The following is a 4841-nucleotide window of genomic DNA, read 5'->3' as shown; positions in this document are numbered from 1 at the left end:
TATCTCTCTCTCTCTCTCCTCTTTTCCTCTATCTCGCCGTCGATCTTTCTGTCTATCACTTCCCGTTCGCCTCACCGATCTACTCCTTCATTCATCTCATATTAACAGGAGACGTAACGGTAAACCAAGAAGGAAACGGTTGGATATTATCCATAATCACAGTTTGTCATACTTGGAAATACAGCCTGAAAGTCTAATGACGTTTGCTTCTTATAGGATCCAATGGAGGAAGTACCTATGCCCCACGATCTTGCTTGCTCTTGCGAGCGAAGAAGATGGGTCTTTGAAAGAACGCAAGATATCAATTATGGCCATGATTTGGTCTTGAACCTTCGCAGCTAAGGATGGTGTTTTTAAGTCTGTTTCGGTCGGACTTGACTTGAAGAATCTGTCTTCCAATTATTTCCTCTGACGTTCTAATCGCACGTCCGTAGCACCGGAGCCGTGGCTTCTCAATGCAGAGAAGTAGTGCCCCAACTTGTGAATCCTTATTCTCCATACTACATCTTCAGTCAAGTAACGTTATTCCACAGAACCTACGGAGTGACTCCATTTCGGATGCTTGTATTCACGATCGCAATCTTTCAGTCATTACCCAACATTAATGATCTTATTCTTTTTACTCTTTTTTTTACTTGTTTCGGTCTTTGGACTGCGGCCATGCTGGAGCACCACCTCAAAGAGTGTTAGTCGAAGAAATCGACCCCCAGGATTTATTCTTTGTAAGCCTAGTACTTATTCAATTGGTCTCCTTTGCTTACGGAGACATATACAAACCAGCATAAATTGTCAAGCGATGGTGGCGAGGACAAACACGCACACACACACACACACACACACACACACACACACATATATATATATAAGACGGGCTTCTTTCAGTTTCCGTCTACCAAATCCACTCACAAGGCTTTGGTCGGCCCTAGGCTATAGTAGAAGATACTAGCCCAAGGTGCCACGCAGTGGGATTGAATCCGGAACCATGTGTTTGGGAAGCAAGCTACTTACCACTCAGTCACTCCTTCGCCTATATATATGATTGAATAAGATAGTCAACAAGAAGAAGTACGGTTAGACAGTTATTTAATAATCTCTACACATGTTTCGATACAACATAGATCTTCATATATATATATACAGGATTTAAATTATGCAACGATTTACTTGTATAATGGGATCCAGTTGTATTTCTTCAGGTGATACTCAGTTGCCATTAGTTACAAAACCACCGACTTCGATGATAAGACATCCACATGCCTCGTTTGAATTTAGTAGATGCTGACAGTTCATACGACGGGCTTCTTCCAGTTTCCGTCTACCAATTCTACTCACAAGGCTTTGGTCGGCCCGAGGCTACAGAAGACACCTTCCCAAGGTGCTATATGCAGGTGAAGATACACACGGAAACAAAAATGAAGACAGTGAGCTTAGCTTCTTCTTATGCTAATCTCCCCACTTCTGACGATCGAATGTTGGAGCTAACGCATTACATCTACACAAGAAAATTCAGTTTTATATCGACTTCATTTTGCTATGACGAAATCCTCTTTCAATTCGCACAGGAGTCGTTAACAATTTTCTGTAGTTTTTTTTGCTTTCTCAGTTGATCGGGACATTTCGATTTGTTAAATATGGTTTGCCGACGCCATTTCTTACAACACAACTTCCATAAAAATAAGAGGTGTGTGTAAGTGTTAAAAATCTATTATGAAATCAATGAACCCAAAACGAAAGACATGTATCCATTATATGAATAGAAGGTAATATTTCGTGAGGACGTGCCATTCAGAAATACCCACAGATTGCCTGGGACTGATTTATTAAATACGGTCAGGAGAGAGAGAGAAAGAGGGGGGGGGGAGAAAGGAAGAAAGAAAACGAGAACGGGTAATGGTAATGATATATAATACTGGTTGACGTCAAAATATCACGTGGTGTTAGTGGTGTTGGTGGTGGTGATGGTGGTGGCAGTGATCGTTGTTGGTAAAGAGAGAACGAGAGGGAAAGAGAGGGACAAAGTGAGAGAGTGAGTGGAAGAGAGAGCTTGACAGGGGGTACTACGACTTGCTTACGTCACAGTACCTCGCTGTCTTCTACCAATATATGGAGTAAGTCATTAATGTTTTACACCCTGAAGCACATCTACGGTTTTTTTTTCTAATATTGTTTTATTTTAGTAGTGGCGGTGGCGGTGGCGGCGGCGGCGGTGGTAGTGGCACCCCCTGTCGTTCTGTATATTTGCTATTTGCCATGATGTAGTCAAAATGTACTGAATACTCTCCTTCGCTTCGGGTCCCCTTTCGTTAAGGTTTGTTTAGCCTCCAACCTTGATCATCATTCCTCTCTCTTTTTCTCTCTCACTCGATTTCCGTGTGTGTATGTGTGTGTGTGTGTGTGTGTTGTGTGTGTGTGTGTGTGTGTGTGTGTGTCTGTGTGTGTGTGTGTATGTGCGTGTGTTATGTGCGTGATTCACTAACGAATTATTGTCTCAAAATATGAACTGGGTGAGAGAGAGAAGAAAAGAGAGACAGATAGCAAGACAGAATGAAAGAGAGACTGACAAATAGATAGATAGATAAAAAGATAGATACACAGATATACAGACAGATAAATAGTATCAACCCCCCTCACCAAGAAGCAACTTGCCACTTGTATATTATATATAGATATATATATATATATATATATACATATAATACACACACACACATCATAGTACATAATATCATACATATATATATATTTATTTATTTATCAATATATATATATATATATATATATATATATATATATCATATCTATATATCAAATATTACATATATATATATCAAATATTATATATATTATATATATATATATATATATATATATATATAATATATATATATATATATATATATATATTTATACAATATATTATCATATGCATATTATATTTTACATATATACCATATATTATCATATGCATATATATTATATTATATTATATTATATATATATAGGGAGAGAGAGAAATAGATAGAGATAGATTGATAGTTAGAGAGAGAGAGAGAGAAAAAAAGTGAGAGAGAGAGAGAGAGAGAGAAAGAGTGAGAGAGATATATAGATAATGATTGAGTGTAAGAGCGACTCAGGTAGGAAAAACTACGTGTTACGCTTGAGGGGGTGGAATGTGCAGTATTGATTTTGCTGTCAACAGGAAAGCTCTATTAACAAGGAGAGTGAGTGCGCATGCGTACACTACTGAAGCCGACATCTTGCTGCTGTTCTGTCACAAGTCCATGGTAGCCTGGAGTTATAAAGTCGCATGAAAATGGAAATAAATAAATAAATAAAACCAAAACAGATTATCTAACAACAGTAATTACAAAGGTATCTACGTGATCGTTCCATTGGCTAGAACTAGCATCCTGATCTTCCTCAGATCCACCTCTTGCTATTCGTTCGGAAACAGAGTTTTGGAGGTGGGTGCAAGTGCACATCTTGAAATTGGTGGGGTAATGAAGAGGTGGGGTAATGATGAGGTTTTGAACATTCTCTTCAAAATCTTCATTTCCACAACGAACGAACTTAGAAACACATTTGGGCTGATTTGAAACTTTACTTGCCCATTATTAGATTTATCTGAGGCGGCGAGATGGCGGACGCTTTAGCACGCCGGGCGAAGTGCTTAGCGGTATTTCGTTTGTCTTTACGTTCTGAGTTCAAATTCCGCCGAGGTCGACTTTGCCTTTCATCCTTTCGGGGTCGATAAATTAAGTACCAGTTACGTACTGGAGTCGATCTAATCGACTTAATCCGTTTGTCTGTCCTTGTTTGTCGTCTCTGTATGTAGCCCCTTGTGGGTAGTAAAGAAATAGGTATTTCGTTTGTCTTTACGTTCTGAGTTCAAATCCCACCGAGGTTGACTTTGCCTTTCATCCTTTCGTGGTCTATAAATTAAGAACCAGTTGCGTACTGGGGTAGATCTAATCGACTGGCCCCCTCTACCAAAATTTCGGGCCTTGTGCCTAGGGTAGAAAAGATTATTAGATTTATCTAAGGCGGCGAGCTGGCAGAAACGTTATCACACCGGGCGAAGTGCTTAGTGGTATTTCGTCTGTCTTTACGTTCTGAGTTCAAATTCCGCCGAGGTCGACTTCGCCTTTCATCCTTTCGGGGTCGATAAATTAAGTGCCAGTTGCGTACTGGGATCGATCTGCCCCCTCCCCCAACATTCCGTGCCTTGTACCTAGAGTAGAAAAGATTGTTGGATTTATCTGATTTGATTCATGTCCGCACACAATAATCCTTTCTAATACAAGCACAAAGCCTGAAATTTTGAGGGGTGAGGTAAGTTGTTTACCTCGACTCCAGTGCTCTGCGGAATTTGAACTCAGAACGTAAAGACAGATGAAATACCGCTAAGCATTTAGCCCGGCGTGCTAACGTTTCTATTAGCTCACCGCCTTTATAATAGTAAAATATAGTTGCGCACATATGGGTGTGATGCATGTGCCTGGTGTACCCTTATCACATGGGTCGTCATGATGGGTATGTTGGACTTCGTATATTTGTTCCACGGTATCACTTTGATGACATACACTTCTCTCTCGCTCAATGATGACGATAATAATAATAAGTAAGTTGTTTGACTTTAACCAGTTGATCATGTTCTTAGTGTCTGACGATCACGAGTAGAAGTAGTGGGGAAGCATCATAGCCGTGTGTTGAAAGGAATTCTTAGATATTTGGATAATTCACTTTTGGAAACATGGGTGTTTCGTTCAACATCCTTAAACAATCCTTATTCAGAGACCTTTTAAGCAGGATGGGCTACTCGACCAGAAGAAAATTCTAAC

General features: G+C 39.7%; 1 long non-coding RNA gene across 2 annotated transcripts in view; it reads left to right on the top strand.

Moving 5' to 3' along the window:
* The window catches only part of LOC118760899, a 30965-nt gene extending 27194 nt beyond the window's left edge, over window positions 1-3771 (top strand). For both annotated transcript variants that reach the window (XR_004997027.1, XR_004997028.1), the window contains exon 3: window positions 3630-3771. This is a non-coding gene — a long non-coding RNA (uncharacterized LOC118760899). The remainder of the gene's footprint in view (window positions 1-3629) is intronic.
* Window positions 3772-4841: the final 1070 nt, after the last annotated feature.

This window comes from Octopus sinensis, unplaced genomic scaffold (genome assembly GCF_006345805.1).
Source record: "Octopus sinensis unplaced genomic scaffold, ASM634580v1 Contig01420, whole genome shotgun sequence".
Lineage (NCBI taxonomy): Eukaryota > Metazoa > Mollusca > Cephalopoda > Octopoda > Octopodidae > Octopus > Octopus sinensis.
Note: the sequence above shows the minus strand (reverse complement) of the source record. Positions and strands in the feature narration are given on the sequence as shown.